We start from the raw sequence: 21,508 nt of genomic DNA, 5'->3' as shown, positions 1-21,508 counted from the left end.
ACAAATATTACTGTCAGACTTTTGATCATGCCATAGAATGAACTCCAGCATTATGGGGTAGACAGGGAAAGATCAAGATCTGAAATAAACGTGCCCCAGAGGTTAAGGAGACTTTGCCAAAATAGGATGTTCTATAGTCAGCATCTGCAAGGTCAGTTAGAGGAGGTGAGCATGTCAAAATAGGTCAGCAGAGCACCATAGTGGACAATCTGGCAGATTTATCTCAATATTTAAAGTCAAATAGGATAGTACGCTGGTACAGTGGGTATAGCATGTGTCTATCATTAGGAAGCTCCATCAGGCAAGGCAGAGCCTAAATGCTAGAAGGACCAAGGTATCAGGCCATTTTTCTTGACCCATGTCAAGGCACAGGTGTAGTAAATTACTCGACACTTAGGTTCAAGTCTCATTCTGTGCCTTTTCTGATACTATTTTCTCTGTCTACCACACTGTTACTCACCTCCCACTGTTACTCTGCCCAACTCATTTTTCAAGAAGCCTCTCAGAGCATCTGCCAGGCTGATTCAATGCTTCTATTCTGTGACCTCATAGCATCTTTTAAACATACCATTTTTATATTGTCTTTCTTACTAACCTGTGTCTCCCTCCTCTGTATCTCAGGACTTGGCACAGTGTCTTGCACACAATATTACTCAATGTTTGAAGAATAAGATGCATGGATATATGGATGGAAGGATGAATGGATTGATGGATGGTTAGAAACAATTCTAACTTAAGAGAACTGGAAAAAATGCTGGACATAAAGATGAAATTAGAATTGGAATTAAGGTTAATCCCAGGAATCATCAGGAATGGTGTTATGATGACTTTCAAAATTTTGTAGCAAGTGTCAGTAAATTTATTGTCCCCAGATCAAGATTGGTTCAAAGTTACAGCTGAGAAGCTTAAGTGAGTTTTCAAAGCCCCAGAGCTAGCAGGTGACAGAGAAGAATTGAAATACAAGTCAATCTGACTCTACATATCCATGACTTTTATTTATCATGCCATGTAATTTCCCTAAGAAAGAGGGAGTATAGCACATTCACAATTAAGATAAAAAACCTCAAAGTGTACAGACTTGTAATTGATATGCCAAGAAATCATAATTTTAAGAAATGCTCTTTTCTGAAATATTAAACATGGCATAATATTAAACATAAACAACCAAAATGTCCTTCAGTAGATGAATGAATAAATAAACTGTAGTACACCCAGACAATGGAATATTGTGGGAATGGAAGTTGGTTTGGTCAAATAAATATAATGGAACAAATGGAAGCCAAGTTTCTTATTGTTGAAGTTATAATTATGGAAATGGAAAAAAATCAAACAAACTTGTATGTACTCTAGTTATTAGACTTGGAGGTATCAGTGCAAGTTATTGGAGGATGGATAGATAGATGATAGAGAGACAGACAGATAGATAGATAGATAGATAATGTGTGTGCCTGTGTGTGTAAATTCTCTAGCTCTGTCCACTGAAAAGGTCTGGGAAAAGCAATAATGCAGTAGCGTTGAGAACTCCTAGAGCCAATATCTTGGATTCTAACTACTATTCTCCTACTAGAAGAACCAGGAATGTTTATAGAAATGCCTGATTCTAGGACTTGGATAAGGGCAGTATGGAAGGAGGCTTCTGTCACAATGCAAAGATGTGCTCAAAGTAGGCTGGGAGCAGGTGATAAAGATATGGAAGTCAGTTATACATATACATATGTTCCCATATCTCTTCCCTCTTGCGTCTTCCTCCCTCCCACCCCTCTAGGTGGTCACAAACCACTGAACTGATCTCCCTGTGCTATGCGGCTGCTTCCCACTAGCTATCTATTTTACGTTTGATAGTGTATATATATGCCACTCTCTCACTTTGTCACAGCTTACCCTTCCCCCTCCCCATATCCTCAAGTCCATTCTCTAGTAGGTCTGTGTCTTTATCCCGTCTTACCCCTAGGTTCTTCATGACCTTTTTTTTTTTCCTTAGATTCCATATATATGTGTTATTAAGCAGAAACTAACACACCATTGTAAAGCAATTACACTCCAAAAAAGATGTTTAAAAATAAAATAAAGGGGGGAAAAAAGATACGGGGCTTCCCTGGTGGCGCAGTGGTTGAGAGTCCACCTGCAAATGCAGGGCACACGGGTTCGTGCCCCGGTCCGGGGAGATCCCACATGCCGCGGAGCGGCTGGTCCCGTGAGCCACGGCCGCTGAGCCTGCGCGTCCGGAGCCTGTGCTCCTCAACGGGAGAGGCCACAGCATTGAGAGGCCTGCGTACCGCAAAGAAAAAAAAAAAGGAAGTCAAATCTAGTGAGCCACCTATGGGCAATCTGGGGCAATTTGAGTATCAAAGTAAGTGATAGTAAGTAATTAACTCTTAAAGAGGTAAACATGAGTCTATAGTAATATAAACAAATTAATTAATCAATAGAAAGTTTGCTGTGAGGAAGAATATTAACACCTTTTCAAATAACCTCTCCTCAAAATCATTTTATTTACAAAGGGAAAATAATATATTTATAGAGGAGAAGCTTGGCAGACACTCTAATTAATGGGTCAATATGAATATCATCATTAATGGTGCAAATTGAAATGGTGTGCTCTACCTGATACAATGAAGTGAAAGCACAGTATCACTGTGTGATATCCAGTCAATGATGGATAACCTGATCTGATCATGACAAACTTAAGATATACTCTGAAGAATATTCTGCAAAATATCTGCTTTTTAGTCTTCAAAGTGTTGAGTTTATGAATGTCAAAGTCAGAGGAAGAAACTATTTTAGATACAAGTAGACTAAGTAGACATTAAAATTAATGCAATGTATGATTCTGAACTGGATATTTTTGCTATAAAATACATTATTAATACAACTGATGAAAGTTGAATGAGGTCTGAGTATGAGAAGCATTATACCAATGTTAATTTTCTGATTTTATTATAATTATTGTATTTGGGTTATATAGGCAAATTTCCTTGTAGGAAATAAATAGTAATATATCCAGGGCCAAAGTAGCATCTGTTTGGAAACTCATTTTGAAACAGTTCAGGAAAAACTTCTCAATACTCCACTTGCAAATATCTGTAAGTTTGAACTTATTATTAGTTTTTTTGGAAAAAGCAAATTTTCTTCAGTCTCCAAACCCAGACACATTTAAAACGTTGACAGGTGTGAGAAGTTTATGATCCATTTAACTGGCTCTGGTCTACATTTATAAAAGTTTATATTTTGATCTGGAACTTCTCTTTAATACCTGATATTTTAAGATCTTGGAAGGAATTACATTTTATCATGCATTTTTACACTTTAATGATGAATCCAAAATTTAATAAATCCAGACATAAATTAAAATCATTAAGCATCTTAAAAGATCTTTTTAGACTCAATCAGTCACTTGCTGGGTTTCTGCCTGGCAACTATGTGTTCAGTGGTGAATTACGGGTACAAAGTAAAGAATGTGTACACAGTACTTGGAATATAGCATTGAATGACTAGATCTAACCAACAAAATGATCTCAAAATTTTATGGTAGTTTTCAACTTTCTCTGCAAACAGAGCCCCTTAATTATATAGATTTTTTAACTTGCAGTTATTCATTTTTTCTATACTTTTTCACATAAATATGATAAAAAAACTGAAAATGAAACATTATTTCTAGGAAAAATGGAATTCCATTTACATAGAAATATGTGTATTTCAGTCATTTGAGTAGTAAGACCAAAGAAAAACTGTTCCACTTGCTTTCGGCTATTTTTATGTTACAGAAATTTAAATCTTGTTCATATAAAGAAACCATGTTTAATACAACATATCTCCTTGATGTTTTTCTCCTAAGGATACATCAATTATTTTTTTGAACTAAGAATATAAATGTGATAAAGTTAAAAACATTTTCTCACTGACTCTTGATCTTTAGTGTTAAAAGTTTCAGGTCTCAGTATAAAATTGTCAGTTCTCTCAATAAATGGCCATAGACTCTGTCTGCACAAAATAGAAAGAAAATAAAGGAATGAAATAGGTAAGAAAATACTAATAAAAATATTAAAGAATTACATATTCTATAAGATGGCAATAATTTTATAAATATCACAAATTCATAAATATCAAACAAGCTTGGATAACTGAATCTTAGCCATTTCATCAAATTTCCAAAAGTCAAAATTAAATTAATTGTCTATTAATAGCCAGAAAAATCTCTATATTCAAATGCAACTTTTCCCCTGCACTTCAGTCCTACATTCCAAGTTAACTGCCACACACTTCTATTCAGATGATGCACAGAAAACTCAAGGTTGTCATAGCTAGGGGAATCTAAATTAAAACCACAAAGAGATAACACTACACACCCACCAAATAAAATTAAAATAACATCAAAAACTGACAGCAGGGGCTTCCCTGGTGGTGCAGTCGTTGGTAATCCATCTGCTAATGCAGGGCACATGGGTTCGAGCCATGGTCTGGGAGGATCCCACATGCTGCAGAGCAACTGGGCCCGTGAGACAGAACTACTGAGCCTGCACATCTGGAGCCTGTGCTCCGCAACAGGAGAGGCCGCAATAGTGAGAGGCCCATGCACCACAATGAAAAGTGGCCCCCACTTGCCACAACTAGAGAAAACCCTCGCACAGAAACAAAGACCCAACACAGCCAAAAATAAATAAATAAACAAAGTGGCCCAGTAACTGCTCTTAATTGCACTGGCTAGAAAAGAGATGGAAAATAAACCAATCAAATTAAAAAAAAAAAAAAAACTGACAGCAAAGCCTATATCAGCTATTGTCATATTGATAACTATGTGGAGGTACTGGAACTTTCATGCACTGCTGGCAGGAATGTTAAATGGTACAATATTTTTTTCCTAAGAGAAAACAAAACATAAGTCCACACAAAGATTTCTACATATATGTCCATAGCAGCCATATTTCTTAATAGCCACAACTGGAGATAACTCATTGTCCATCAGCAGGTAAATGGATAGACAATTTATGCCATATGCATGCAATGGAATACTACTCAGCAATGAAAATTAGTCAACTATTGATACATACAATGACGTGGCTGAGTCTCAAAATAATTATACTGAGTAAAAGAAACTAGATAAATATATATGTATTTTATGATTCCATTTATATAAAATTCTAGAAGATGAAAAATATATCAGTGACTGCCTGTGAAAGGGGGAGCAGGCTGAGAGTGGAGAGGGGTATGAGGAAAGGATTACAAAGAAGGATGATAGCTGTGATTATTATCTTGATTGTGATGATAGTTTCATAGATGTATACATACATCAAAACTCAGCAGATTGTTCATTCTAAATAAGTAAAATTTATTTTAGGCAAATAAAGTAAAATAACTACATAATACTGCAAAAACAAGATAAACAAAGCTAAAACTCAGCTTCTCTCCTCCACGTTTCATAAATTAGTATTCATCTCTTGTACTTGTATCTCATTTACTGTTACTATCTACCACTCACCTAATGAAGAATTTGACATCATCTTGGACACCCTTTTAGTATAACCCCCATTGTTCACTGAACAATGTTCACTGAATCTGCCAAGTGTACCTTCCAAAATCAGTCTAAAATCTCTTATCCTCTTTATCCCTATACATACTAATTTGGTGGAGATCTCCAAGGGGTGAGAAAATGTCACTTCCTGGGCCAAATCTGCCTGCCAACCATTCTTGTACAGCCCATAAGCTAAAACTAGTTTTAATATTTTAAATGGTAGAAAAAAACTAAAAGGATAATATTTCATGTCACATGGAAATGACATAAAGTTCAACTTTCGGTGTTCATATAGTTTCATTAAAGCATAGTCATGATGATTCATTACATATTGCATATAACTATTTTTTGTGCTACCCCAAAATCAGAGTTGAGTAAAGACAGTGAAAAATATTATCTGGTTCTTTACAGAAAAAAGCTTGCTGATCCCTGTCTGAGACCATCTTTGTTGTTGGTTACTGTAATGATCTCATATTAGCCTTGTATGCAATTTCTTCTCAACTTAATCATCTCCATGGTTTCTAGAGGAATATTTTTAAAATATGGACTTGTTAAATATCACTCTCATTCTGTTAAATATTAACATAATAAGGTTTAGTTTTCTCATCATAGTATACAGAACCTTTCACAAACTTTTCTTCTTCAAAACCAGCTATCTTACCAACACTGTTTGTACTACCTTCATACTAAAATTTTCAGAATTCTCCATACACTCATTGCTCTAGTATAACTCTTTGCCTTTGTGGGTTCATCTCATATGTCATCTGACAAACAGGTATTCATGACTCATACTTAATATCATACATGTGGAGGCTAACATAACACTTAGCCCCATTCTAACTAGTAATATATTTTCCTTCATTTTTTGTCCTATACCATTTTGCACATATTTTAATGTAGAAATTACTGCATTGAGTTACGTATTTATATGCTAGAGTCTTCTTAAAGTAGTAACTTTGCTTTAAGTAGCTTTCTGTTACCTAAATAATGTCAATATGTGCTTACTAAATTCTCATATAAATAAAATAAAGATATAAAGAAAGATGGTAGAAAAGACAGTAATGTGAGAAGGAAGAGAAATAGGATGGCTAACAGGAAAGAAAGTAAAGAAGTTAGGAATGAAAAGAGGAAGAAAACAAAAAGAAAGAAGATGTAAAGGAATAAAGAGGAAACAAAAGTACAGAAAGGAGGATGAAAAGAAAGGAAGGAAGAGTTGAAAAAGAAATATTAGGAAGGAAGAAACAAAGAAAAAGAAGAAAGAAAAGGAAAGTGAGAGGAACAGAGAAGAAGGAAGAAAGGAAGAAAAAAGTTTTAGAAACAAGAGGAAGGAAAAAAGGCAATAAAAAGGAATAAAATAAACGTGAGAAGAGAAGAGATATAGAAGGGGCAAAGGGAAAATAGAAGAAAAGACAAGAGGGATGAAAGAAGGAAGATAAAAGCAGAAAATAATCGAGGGAAATGTAGAAAGACATGACAAGAAAATGATAGGAAGGAAGGAAGGAAGGAAGGAGATGATGAGAGTTAGGAAAGGAAGAAGAATTAGTTCAAATTCAGGACACCAATAATGAAGTTCTACTTAACAGTAACCTTGGGATAGGTTTAATAATATGTATACTTTTACAAATTTAAATGTCCTGAAAGCCTTCTAAGAGCGATGTCCTAGTCTACTTATGGGGTTATATTAGAGAAGACTTCAATATCCTCTTTCATAAATACCTATAGATGGAAATTGGAAATGGAATTCTAGGATTTGGTAACCTTGACTTGACTCTTTGTTGTGGTCTCCATGCTCCAATGAGGAACTTTATTAGCATATATAATGAAGAACATCATTGATTCTTCCTTAGAGTCTTTAGTTAATATGTCTGACATTAAAGATCACATATAGAAATCTGTCACTTTTCAGAGTTCTCTACAGACACGGAAGCAGATGTTGGTCTCAGTCACCACAGTACAGAGAGAGGATCTTAAAACATATATATAGGAGAATAGCTCATTAAAGTAAACTCAAATAGTAAGGATATACTGTATGGGGAAGACATTTCAGCAAGTTCTCACCATGCCAAGTTCTGCTCTCTCCCAGAAGAGAGGGAGTTTCTGATAAGATTAAGTGACATATACTTCTGAGAGGGAGTCTTCCAGCCTTAACAGGTGGAGACTTAATTCTTTCTCTGCCTCTCTTTCTCTCTCTCTCTTCTTTGATATCAAATGGAAAATTGAGCTGCTTGATTTAGAACACTTCTTGGGGTCTGGCCACTTCTTTTCTTTTCCTGATCACAGGGGTTTGGGTCAATTTGTCAATTAGGATCAGGGACAGTGATTAAAGTGAGTAATAAAGACTAAAAATAAGAGTGAGTTTAAACAAGATATAAGTTTATTTTTTCTCTCGCATAAAATTTAATGTTTTCAGTTGAAGGAGGGTACAGTATCTCTCTTCCACAACATCCTCAAGGGTCTAAGTTCTTCCAGTTTGCTGTTTGACCTCCCTATCGTGTGACCTCATGGTTCAAGATGGCAGCTTGATCTCCTAGAATCATCCTCATTTCATTCAGCAGCGTTAAGACAGTAAACACAGAAGGAGCAATAGTCATGCACAACCGTTTCTTCACTTCAGTTCTCAGAAGTTTAACAAGGCAAATATGCATATAACTCCTTAGTACATGATTATATATAGCTTCAAGGTTGCAAAATATAGTCTTTATTTAGGTGGCTATGACATGAATACAAAAATAGGGACTGTATAACTATAGAAGAATTGAAGGAAAATGTTTGGGGAATAATTAACAGTTAGTGGGTATAAACAACAGTATTCTTCTTGGCTAGTATTCTCGAGTGTACTGATCTCAAATTAATTTTGCCTCAGTTTTGGGGGGTGTAAGAAATGTGAGCTGGAAAAGATCCACCTTAGTCCTTAAATCTAAATCTCGAGCTCCAGACCAGCCTTCTTCCATAGAGACCAGTGCTTGGGACAATATTCTTATTCCCTTTCTTCTGAGCCTCGAATGTTCAGCTCATTCCTCAGGAAACCCTACTGGAGGATGGTGATTGAAAAATCAGGATATAGGCATTTCTGGGCCTCAAATAATAATATCATCAGAAAAACCATAAAACTTACACTTTAATTCCTAGCATGTGCTACACAGCTGGAGACCTAACTATCACTAAATCAGAGTTCACTGCTTTGGCTTTCAAGTTTTCATTTAGGATCATAAGTCTTCTATACATTCAACATCAATCAGCTGATAAACTATAAAATAGTTACCTACTTACAACACATATTATTATAGATTTAAATTTTTTCTTTTGGACAAAATGATGCCTGGTATCATTGAAAAACATGATGCTCCTTGTGCATGAAAATAATAGAATGTATGGGTTCGAAGAGGTTCTTGCTGAAGGAGGAGACATCTTTAAATCATATAAACACATGTCATTATATGCTGAGATGTCTGAAAAGAAAAAACCTGAGCGTCACTTTGCTCAGAAATTTGATGTGGAGTTTGAACATGTGGAATTGGCATTGAAGTCTCACAACTGCCTTCATGTTTGCAATGGTTCATGTTCTGATATCTTTCTGGTATAGTACAGCACAGAAGGGGAACTGTGGAAACCCAGAATATCATAACAGATGCAACAATGCCAAACTAATATATTATGATATTGGCAGAAGAGTTTATAAATTATTTTATTCCTTACTCCCACCTAGTTAAATTTAAGTATATGTCACAAATTATTCTCCCAGTTCTTATGAAGATTGCTTTGTCTGGGAAAACTATCAATATTTTAGACTCATAGTTTATCATCAGATGAAACCTTAGCAGCTATCAAGCCCTATTATTATTTTTCCTAGCTGTTTTTGCCTTGAAGTTTGTAAATGTAATTAACTCACATGTTTGTCCCCCCCTAATTCCAAGATAACAAGTTTATAAAGGAAGCAGCGAGAACAGAGCCTGAAATTTTGTGCTGCTCCATAAATGTATCCCTTAGAAGATTGAAAGAATGACCTAAAAATGTCTCAGCAATATGCCCAAGAAGGTTGCAGAAAGGGCTCATGGTAAAATTCAGCTTATATTTGGTTTTAACTGCTTTGCTTCCACCTCTGCCCATCCTTGGGTTAATGCAGTTCTAAGACATTTCACAGTCTCTACCATTCAATTTTGAAGGGACTTTAATCCCTGTTTATCTTTCAAAATGTTATGTCCAGGACTGAACACAGTATACTGGGCATAGCTGGACCTAAAAGGAAGTGTTTGGCTCTATGTTTGTCTCCCAAAAGAAAATATAAAATCACTATTTCACCCCCTGCCTCAGAATCATTATATTGCCTGAGTGATCTTGACTCATCTCGAATGAATAAACAACTCAGCACAAACTCACATCTGCCTGAAAAGGACATCTTATGTATGGTGATTCCTAAGGTCCATAGTGATGGTATTTGGAGGATTTAAAAATGAATGTTTAACCTCAAAGAGCTTGGGGAATGCCATAGTGGTTGCATTTTTCAAGAATGCATGTTTCCTAGCTGATCTGTTTTGCCTGTTCCAAGGAATTGTTTCAGCAGTGTAAGAGGGGCTTTTCAACTCTGATAAAAAAAAAAAAATTAACAATATAAGATAAAGCCTTCCAGAGTCATTCTCATGTTCAATCTAGCCCAGAACTTGTTTATAAATGGATGCAATCAGCTTTTGCAACTTTGTCCTCCCAGATATCAGCATAAACTGATTAGGGCCAAAACCTCTGAAGGAGCATCTTCCATTATCAACATAGAGTAGCTAACATGACTGAATTTTTGTAAATCTTTCTAGAAACTAAATGTATTTTTCTTTGCTTCCCCATCCCCAGGGTAGGAGTTTAGTGTACGTTGAGTTTTTAACATAGATCTTCCCGTGATTTAACAACAAAAAAAAACCTACCTCTTTCACATTTCAACGGGTTCCTCTAAGACACAGTATGGGAGATATTTTGAGCAAGCCTGTGATTACTCTTCTGTCCCTTTCTGGATATTTTACATTTGAATTTTACATTCTATTCCTTTTCCACTTTTGATTCTCACCCTTTGTCTTTTTTTTTTTTTTTTTTTTTTGTCCCTCTCTGTCTTTATTTCATTCTATCCAAAGGACACTGCACATAATATTACTGGAGCAAACATACAAGTTCTAATCCAGTGCATACACCTGCCCATTTGCAGATTAAAGAAGTTCCCTGGACCTCAGTGGTGTCAAGCTTCGCAGGCTCCCCCAGGATGTGAGAAGTGAAACGTTTGCTTTATGGCTTCCTGACTCAGGACCATGGAGAGCTCCCAACTGCTCTAAACCTCCTCTCCTGGTTAAATGAAATTGGGGTTGGACTCACTTCAAGACTTGACAACTTCCTCACCTATGACCAAATATAATTTGTGATATTAAAAACCATGCTCTATGGAACCCTGATAATGATAATTTGAAAAATAAAAATCTTTGACAGTTTTCTCCTTTGTCCTTGTGGTTATTTGCAACCTCTAAGACTTTTGAACGTACCAGATGGATCTATTTTCTTATTTTTTAATAAGTGTACTCTGAGTTCTTCCCCTCTCATACTTTTTTTAATCAGAATTTACTCCTCAAGAATGCTTAATTCACTCTCCTATGGAACATTTCTTGTCTTTCTCTGTATCATCACACCAGGGTAGAGGGCATATTTCAGAGGGGATGCATTTTAAAAGATATTTTTCCCCAACCTCTAACACCAGAGCTTCTGATATTCCCATGAGTACACGCCCATGCTCGTCTTGAAACTTCACTGGTCTTATTTAAGAATTAATGCTACTTAAAAACCACAAAATACTAAGATATTAGGGAGTAATAGAGAACCTCTATTTTTTAATTTTTTTTTCTTTCTATACATTGCTGTGATGAAATAAGAAGTGGCTTTAAATTTTGTAGTTCACAAACCCTTAATTATTTTTAAGATCCACTTACGAATTAGAGGCTCTGTTATAAATGGACCCTTTCCATTAGTGTACAAGTTTAGAAAGACTTTCAGGAGGCCAAGAAAAAAAAAATCCTCATTTCTATTAAGCAGTGATAAACAAGGACTCAGGATTGATTTGATCATAATTTGGGAGGTGTTTCTGAGGAATGTATGTTTCTGTATTTATTTGTGAACTTTTATTCTGGCCTCAGCTAAAAGACACATTTTCTAACTTAATTCCTAGAAGGAAAGGATTGTCACACTAAAAGGCACCTTAGAGTTAATTTCACCAGTGATGAGTCTGAGACCCCAAAGATCTTCCCCAAGTCACATGACATTGTAACCTGGTCTCCTTCCTCCAGACTCCTGTACCTCCATTCTGCACCATCACCTTCCTGCCCTGGAGAAAGCGACCTGTAGAGGAAAAGGAGTGTCACTTTCATTGTGAATTCAGCTAATTCCCTGCTTTTAGGCTACCTTCATTTTGTTAAGAAGGCAGAGCAAGTAAGCAAAGAGTTATCTCAGTATTTCAGGAGCTTATACAAAATTTAGGGTCAAGTGTAGTTATAAAAATGGATTAACATTTGAGAGCTTTCTTATGCAAACCTTTTCTGTTTTTGCAGCACTTGCCTGATGACAGCAGCAGAAAAAATGAGTTTTGCTTTGTGGTGGTGTGTTCCAGCCTAGCAAAAGGTCTTATGCCTCAAAAGTGCACAAACTAGATCTGTACTTGGCATTTTTCACTGCCAGCAAAACCAGAAAAACAGCAGATCATGCTTGGGAGATGTCACTTGAAAGAGAAAAGGCACAATGGGTTTCATATTTTTCCATCAATATTTCCTTGGAAATGAAAGACGACTTTTTAGAGGCAGAGAATTTTTGTTTGTGTAGCTGTGAGGCTGCTTAGTGTAAAGTCACCAAAGTGTATGGCTTGGTACTTATTGGACATTTGGTCATTTCTCCCTAAGTCCCTTTGCTCTGTAATCATCTTTCCCCAACCCTAACCTAACCCATTCCACTCTGAACAGGTGCACAGCAGATTGAGGGGCTGGAGAAGGAGGACAGGCAGGCAGGATGGAGAATGTTGTTTCAGCAAATGGGGCAGAAAGAATCTGAGTACTGAGGCAGGGACCAGGATGTCCCACACACCTCTGTTCAGAGCAGGCAAATAAGGTGTCAGCCAACAGCAGCACCCCAGTACCTTGTTGGAGATGAAGTTGATAGGGGGGTTCTACTTATCTGCTTTACAGCAGAGAACAGGCAGTGCTGCTTGACTGGTGCAGGCAGGGGCGGGCCTGTGTGTGGTACAAAATTAAATGTTGCATAGTTGATTCAGATGTTTGCATACATGTGAGTTTTCACCTAGACTACAAGGTGCTTTCTTCATGAACTTGTTTTTATACATTTAAATGTCATTCAATACATAAGAAAACACCTTTGTTAAAGAAAAAGTTTTAAAGTATTTTCCTTAGTATATTACATGAAATATGTTGTATTATGCAATGAGATGGACACATGATTTTAATCTCTATGTAGGCACAATTGGATAGAAACAAAAACTTGATTAACAAATACATGTCTAAGCAATTTTTATTTAAAAGAAATATACCATTTATTTTGGATTATTTCACAATTAAAATATCTTGGTAATTAAAGTGTCTTGTTATAAACTGAGAATAGAATAATAAGGGAGACACAGCCAAGCAAAATTGAAATAAATAGCAGTTTATAGAACTTATGGGCCATGGGCCAACAACACTGACATCATTTGGGAACTTGTTAGAATCTTTGGCCCCATCTCAGGCTCACTGAATAGGAATCTGCATTTTAATAAGCTTCCACATGATTCACACACATATTAAAACTTGAAAAGTACTTTGTTTAAATGACCGAATGAACCAAAGAAGCGCTGAAATGATAAAGTTACCTTATCTTTTTAATAAGATGGTTTTATCATGACTCAGTTCTAACTGGATCATGTCCCTGATGTCAGAGAGCTGTGTACAGCTCTCCCTTGGATACCGTGTAAAGAACAGGCAATTTCACTGGGAACTGAGGTAGTGATCACTTTGGGGAGGAATTGTTTGAAAGACTGTCTATAACAACATGATATATCAACAGTCACAGTATCAAAAAAAAAAAAAGAAAAAAGGAAAAAAAAAGGATTCTAGACAGGTGACCAGTAGTACTAAGCAAACCACAGGCTCAGATGGAGGGCCCAAAACTGAAGTAAGTGTTATTGTTGAAGAGTTAATAATTCAGGAGCATCATAGAATTGGCATGAAGTCAAGTCTACTTCACTATCCACAGCTTTGAAACCCAGACACAAGATGAGATATTCACTGGGAAAGTAGTGGCTCTAAAACAAGACCAAGAAGAACCAAAATCACCAGACAGTTGCCTTAATCTCAACTATGAAAGCTATGCTGTAGTTAATAGGATAATAAGCAATATTTGTGATTTGGGTCAACAAATAATATTGTCTAGTTTTGAGAATAGGGTTGACTCTAAAGACTATGCTGTAAATTCTGTGGTAGAAAATTAGAATGGAGATCAAATTGTTTATTCCAAGATGAGAATTTTGAGGTAGAATTCATTACAGTAAAAGTTTACATAGTAAACCATGGGTAGGTCTCAGAGTCTATACCAAAGACAACAGGAACACAAACAAACAAAGCAAAATGTCAAGGTTGTGGTGAACAGAAGGGTAGAAAGGAGTTGAGAACTCTTCCTGGATGGGGAAGTAGAAGTTGATGAGGCCAAGAATGAGCTGAGAGAGGAAAGTTTATAGGATTATAGGAAGGCAACTGGGCCATTCTAAGGAGAGAAAGAGGGAGAGAGAGAGAGATTTATTATAGGATTTGGCTCATGTGGTTATGGAGGTCTAGATATTCCACAATCTGCAATCTGGAGTGCCGGAAAATCCAATAGTATAATTCAGTCCGAGTCCAAAAGCCCAAGAACCAAGAGCTCCAAGATCTAAGGGCAGGAAAAATGGGCATCCCAGCTCCAGAAAAGGGAGAGAATAGACCCTTCATCTGCCTTTTTGTTTCATTTGGGTTCTCAACAGATTGGATGTTGCACCTCCACATTGATGAAGGCAGATCTCTTTACTCAGTCTACTGAATCAAATGCTAATCTCTTCCTTCACAGACAAACCCAGAAAATGTTTTATCAGCTATCTGGGCATCCTTTAGTCCAATCAAGTTGACATTTAAATTAACCATCACAGACCACTTGAACACAATGTACAACTTTGATTTTTCAGACTGTATTCACAGACATCTAGAAATCCATGGGATAATCACCATGACCAGAGGGGTAAGCCAAACAGGTGGGTTTCTGCTTAATCTTCCTTCCTCGTGATCTTACAATAATTCCTGCTCCTAGTGCTAGAAAACCTCTAATCTTCTCTAATTATCACCTTGTTTGAAGATAAGGAGACTGTGGTTCATGTCTGACAGTTCCTTAGTGTCAGAGGTAAGCCTGATGTGTTTCTTCCCTTTATGCAGTGCTCTCTACACTTCACTCTACTGTCTGCTGGAGTTGGCACCTATTGGGAATGCCTAGGACAGCACCACTTATGCAAGTTATTTTTGAGAGTTATATATTCTCATGCAGACAACTCAAGTGTTGCAAACTTACTGGTTCTTATGTTGACCCAGTCCTCTGACCCATGCCACCACAACTCTGGGGGCATGGCTGCTGGGTTGGCCTCCTCAGGCCAGGATCTAAACACCAGTTCTCTCTGGGATATAGGCTGACTTCGAAATTAACTTATTCTGTACTTTTCAGGATCTCTACCCAACAAAAAACACCCAATGACAAGTCAAAATAGAGCCTGGTGGCATTGAAGGGAATGTGTCCACAGAATTAAAAATTCTGTCATTGAGGCATCATATTTTGCTTCTTAACATCTTAGGTCTCTATGGGGTCTTCAAAGACAATAGCTCTGTATTCCATAGTGACTAGAATGACTTAGAGGCTAAAACACAGTTGTAAAGGAATAGAAGGGGTATGTGCAGGGAATGAGTAAAAGAAAGAGTAAGATGAAGTTGAAGACATGGGAATTAACTTCACAAGAAGGTTGTTATTGCCCCCTTTAGCAGCTAAAATTCACATACAGGCACATCTTAAGTAATGTGTCGAGCTGTCCGAAAGATAATTTGAATCCTGTCAAGGCAAACAAGAATATGTTCACAAATTCAAGAGCAATATATATGCAATTTGCACAACATCAATTTATTTGGTTGTTTTTGGATGGAGCCATCACCATCAATTAAGTTAGTGACTCTTTGATTCAAATTACTTTTTGACATGTAGTCAACTAAATGGCTCACACGGCATTATTTTCTGCAGGGTTCCCTAGTCAGCCATATAGTAAATGTAAACAGGTGGGAAGGCAGAACAGCACTGCTGTAGAAGCAGCCTCCTCCCCACTTCAGCAGAGAGAATAATAACATGAAGAAATATGGAGGCATTATTAGATGGCTTGGAATAAGGCTCCTGAAAAAAGAGATTTGCATATTTATTATAGCTTGCTACTGATTCAATATGTCTCTACTTGAGGTTGTCTCTTAACCCCACATTGGGCTGTGATAACAGGTATCAGAGGTGAAACAAATGTAAGGCTGCCTCTCGGATCATAGAAGGAGAGTATGCCATGGTATGAGCTTGACTTGGTAGGAGAGTTGATGGACAGCAGTGATATTACTGACAATATCACTGAAACAATGCTTCAGGGAGTCAACATGTATTTAGAGTCCTGGAGATTAGAGAGGATTATTTCAGAGGATAAAGATAATGTTCAATAAAGAAATGTACTAAATGAGAGATTGACCTGTATCATGACTTTCATTGTCAGTATCAACACTGACATCACAATCAAGGCCAATGCCATTCATATTCAGGATAGGTCTAGCCAAGGACTCCAAAAAACTGAACAAATTCTCAGGTATTCGGAATTACTCGGTCCCATGCTTAGATGTCTCCACATTGAGGCTAAGGGCAGGGACTCCATGTATTTTGTTCATAGCACATTCCCAGATCCTATAACACGTCTGACACATGGTAGGTAAAAAAAGTATAAAAACAAAACTCTGTTGGATAATGTATGAAAGAATCAAAGAATGAATCAACTTTATATCTGGTGACCAGCACAAAGGAAACCTAAATTTTGGTCATTCTGGTTTTGCATTAACAAGCTGTATGACCTTCAGCATCACTTCATTTCTGTGAGGTTCTCTTGTACCTCTCTATAAAATGGCATTATAACACAAACATTGACCACCTTGAGCCACTGGGAATATAACATCACAGAATCCATGTGAAAATAGCTTGACAATCTGGGAACACTGAACAAAGTAAATCGCTGTTTTTGTTTTATCATCACTTTCCACAGACATTTGTTCTTAAATAAGAACATTTCTAATGGGAGAAAGCAGCACAAATCCCTTAGTTGCCTACACCACAGTCCAATTTGATATTTCTTATGCAAAAGATAAAATGTTTCATGCTAAGATATACAATTCCAATACCTTTGTGTTTACTGGTTTATAAAACTCAGGAGCATAGAATCCCAAGTTTCCCTGGGTTTTTGCCAAGCACAGACTACAGATGGAAAGCTGAACATTACGCCTGTTATGCCAAACTTAAATCTGACCATAAATTGCCAGATAGTTTCAGTTCAAAGAAACACAACAGTATTATATGTAAAGCAAATTACAGCTGAAAACCGGAAACCAGGGCAGGAAAAAACTGACAGGGAGGAAAATGTTTTCACAGGAAAAAGTACAAGGCAGTGTCCATTTTCAGCTCAATCTGAACGCTCATTTATGTTTTCTCATCTTTCCTCTTATACTAAAATAACTTTTATTCACTCACTTATTAAATAAACATTTACACAATGCCCCATAAGCCCAAGACCTGTGAAAGTCATAATTAAAAAGGCAGACTTATTGCTCTGTATCAGTTAGGGTTCTTTGGTCGCAAGCAAACAGAGAGAATAAGAAAGAAAGCCATTCAGCTAACTTACACAGAAAGAGAAGTTGCTGTTAGACTATAGGAAAGCTGTGGAATTTTCTAAAAGGCTATGAGGAAGCTCAAGACTTTAGAGAAGATACAGAATGCACTCAGAACAGATGGAATTCTGGAAGCATGGCAGTAGAAATTCTCTCCATTTGCACCCAGATCCAACTGTCGGATTGAACACATCACAACCATGGCCTCCATTTTTGTGACACTATATTTAAAAGGTAAGATCATGAGAAAGAGAGACTGATTGAAAGCTTCAACGTCTTCACCCCTTATCTGAAATTGGGCAATGAACAGAGGAGTCTGGTGGAAGGGGCCAGTAAGAATCCAGACTTTAAAGCAGAAAAGCAGCTATTGGATGGAAAGATGTGCTGAGCCCTCGTGAAAAAGCAGGAGGGTAATTCCTAAGGAGATGAATGTGCTGTCAGGACCAGGGAGGTGTCCAAGCAGTGAACGCACTACTCACTTTCACAGTTCCTGTGCCTAACTCAAACAAACGAGTCTCACCACACAGAGAGAGACATGATCAAAGCAGTACCAGAAACTTAAAATTTAGAGAGAGAATGGAGTGCCAGAGTTCAGAGAGAAGAGCAATTAAGGAAAGCTTTACTGTGAAGGGTGATAGTTAACATCAGAAAAATTTAGTCTCAGCATTGAAAATCATCCTTGTTTATTGTTCTCATTTTGCTGGTTTTGTGAGTTGTGACAATCTGTGAATATCATTTTACCACAGTAAAGAGCAACTCATTCCTAACCAGTCAGATGGAAAACAGGACCATGTCCTAGATAGTTCTTCCCATACTCATTCCCTTTGGTAGAGTCTAACATGCAACCAGGTGGTCTTAGACTGGAGGCACATGGGATGGTGGGGAACATTCATTTCAGTTTAATTTTGCTTTATTTTTCCCTAAACTTTAGGACAAGTGTTACATACTTTCAGACAATTTTAAAATTCAGAATGTTCATGTTGTACCAATAAAATTTGACATGTGAAGTAGAACTAGACTGGAAATGATGCCCTTTAAAGCCAGTTAAATCAAATAATGCAGCTAAGGAGTCCACAAGAGTCCCTAAAAAAAAATTCTGATACCATCCAAGATAAATCCAAAGTTTCTGAATGTGAAGACCCATTTACTCAACACATGTGTGGAGACAAGCTGCTAAATGCAAAGCCCCATGGGAGAAAAATGAAGAGGTACCATTGATACCATCTAGGGTCTCTCAACCTATGGGTAAAGAATCATGCGCTAAAGGTATTAATGAAAGTAGTAGTGTCTTCTGAAGGTTACTGGCCATCAACACAGACCACTGGGAATGGGAGAAAACCTAAAATAAGTTCTTGAGTTTTGAATTTTTTTTCAGTCTCACTTCAGAGTACATGATAAGCTGACTGAACCATCTCTGTTTGAGGAAATGAGGCAAAGAGCAGTGTCAATTATATAATGGTTCAGAGAAGTGACATTATCAGGAGTCAGCCAGGTTTCACATGTAGCAAGGAGGTAGAAAGAGAATTTGCATGAAGAAATTGAAAACAAGTGGGTAAGGCATAGGTGTGGGAGATAGAAGAGGTGGGGAGAGGTAGACAAAACAGTGCATCTGAGAAGAGGCATCTGGGAGACGGTGAGTGCTAGATATTGTACATCCATCGTATCATTTAGTTCTCACAACAAGCATATAAGGTAAAACATGTTATTTTTACACTTTACAAATGAGAAAACTGAGACTCATATGTTTATTAATAAGTCCAAGCTCTCAGAGTGAATAAATAGTAGTACTTCCTCATTTGGGGCTACCTGGCATACTTTTTCATTCCACTATCACATTGCATTAAAGTTATTGATTCATTTTTCTCTCCTAAGACATGTGATCTGGAGGAAACTGTTTATGTTTTACTGTTATTCATTTATTTAGAATATAGTATAGCATTTTGTTTTTTCCAAAAACATGTTTTAATAATGCTCTAGGAGGCCTCTGAGTTTCCTTCCAAATTTGTCCTTATTCTAAAACTTCTGCCCTGCAATGTCTGTTTAACCATTTATAGTTGTCCTTACTCTCCTCAGTCTTACACACCTCACCCAATCCATTATGGCCACTGGGACCTTCCAGTGTAAGTTACCACCATCTTTCTTCTGATTACTGGCCAACGCTTCCAAACTGTTCTCCCTTTTTCTCTGAGTCAAGTCTCAAGTCAACATCAAGAATTATCCAAATGAAATATAGCAGATCATGGCACCCCTCTGCTCAAAACCCTTCAGTGGCTCCTCAAGGCACTCAAGGTGAAAGTCTGTACAATGGCTTAGAAGGCCTGACACCATTTGCTCCCTTCCCAGCCTCTCTTTCTACTCTTTCCCTCACTTAGTCTACTCCAGGCACACCAGCCCACCTCTGTTCCTCAACACACCAGGCACAACCCTGCTCCATGGCATTGCACTGCCTCTTCCTTCTGCCTGGATTTCTCATCCCCAGGTATCCATGTATCTAACTCCTTACCTCCTTTGGACTTTGTTCACATCTCACCTTCTCAATGAAGCCTACCCTGAAGACTCTATTTAAAATTGTATCACATATCCTAGCCCTCCAAGAATCCTGTATCCTCCTTCCCTGGCTTTGAATCTTTGTTTTTTTGTTTGTTTGTTTGCACTTGCCACTTTCTCAAATACTACATAATTTATTTATTCAACATGTTTATTGTCATTAGATATTTCCCTTATGCTAAAAGGTGAGTGCCACCTAGGCAGGGATTTCCTTCTTTTTTTTTTTTTTTTTTCCTGATACAATCTAAGCGCTTAGATCATTTCTTGGTGCATATTAGGTGATCATAAATTTCAGATGAATGAATGAATAAGCGATTGTGTTCTTCCTTTGAAATAAATCTACAGCCTTGTAGATTCTGAAGAAGACTTCATAGACTCCTCATTCTCTACCTAAGTCCTCTGTCATAACCATTCTTCATATGATGTGGTTTTCAGGACCTCTTATCTGAAGAGTCATTCTAGATTTCCATAACCTTCTCAGAATGTGATTCTTCACCCTGAATACTCCATGTGTAACATAACCATTCCAGAACTCATCAGATCTTGGCTGATCTGCCTTAAATCAATCACAGGCTACACTAAGAACACTAAGATTAGAAATTTAAATTGTTAATAAATTTTTGAATCCACTGTGTATTAGTTCCACAAAATTACTACTGTGATTTTCAGAAGTAGTTTAATTGCCATTCAGATGCTGATTGAAGCCTATTTGCTATAAATATTTTACCTCCGACTTTATGATGAGGAAGACCTTGCTGTATAAATACCAATTCATGTATGGATACCAGTTCTCTCTGCTCCTCCTTGTAATGTGCTATGCTCATGCCTAGCATGCTTCAACAAAGCAGTATCTATATGAGGTTACAGGAGAGCCTGGTGGGGTCAGTGTATATATTTTAAGAATTATGAGGAGTGAAAGCCCTCAGGGAAATCCAGACACTGTCAAAGGAGCCACTCATCATCCAGACCTTTGGAGGTTGATGACCAGTTTGCTTATGACAAGTGACTGACAGTCTGTGAAACTACAGGAAAGATATATACAGTACACATGGACACTGATTGATTAAATCAAATGGATGAGAAAGGGTATGATGTCTGAAAAAGCAAGGGTATGCAGTTCTACTCTCTCCACGAAGATGGCCTAGATTAAAATAAATGGTAGATGTGGAAATGATAAGTGATCTCACACTACTGGCATGAGGCTATGTGTCCCAGATGTAGATGAGATGAAAAGCTTTTTAATTTTTCCCCAGCTATGATGAACGAATCAAAGGAGAGACCTTTAATTAAAAAAGAAATGTAAATTGCCATTATAAGGACAGGGAACCAAATCTGGAGTCACTGAATCACAGTACACATGTGTTGTGAGAGAACAGTTTCCTTTACCTCTTGCTTTTAGTAAGCAAGGAAGACAGAAGTTATTCCAGACCTTGTTGAGGATAGAGCTAAATGTTACATATAAGAAAGAAACTAACAAACATCT

The sequence above is a fragment of the Phocoena phocoena genome, chromosome 13 (assembly GCF_963924675.1).
Source record: "Phocoena phocoena chromosome 13, mPhoPho1.1, whole genome shotgun sequence".
In the NCBI taxonomy this organism is placed as follows: Eukaryota; Metazoa; Chordata; class Mammalia; order Artiodactyla; family Phocoenidae; genus Phocoena; species Phocoena phocoena.
The sequence above is the reverse complement of the archived record's forward strand: the minus strand, read 5'-3'. Positions refer to the sequence as shown.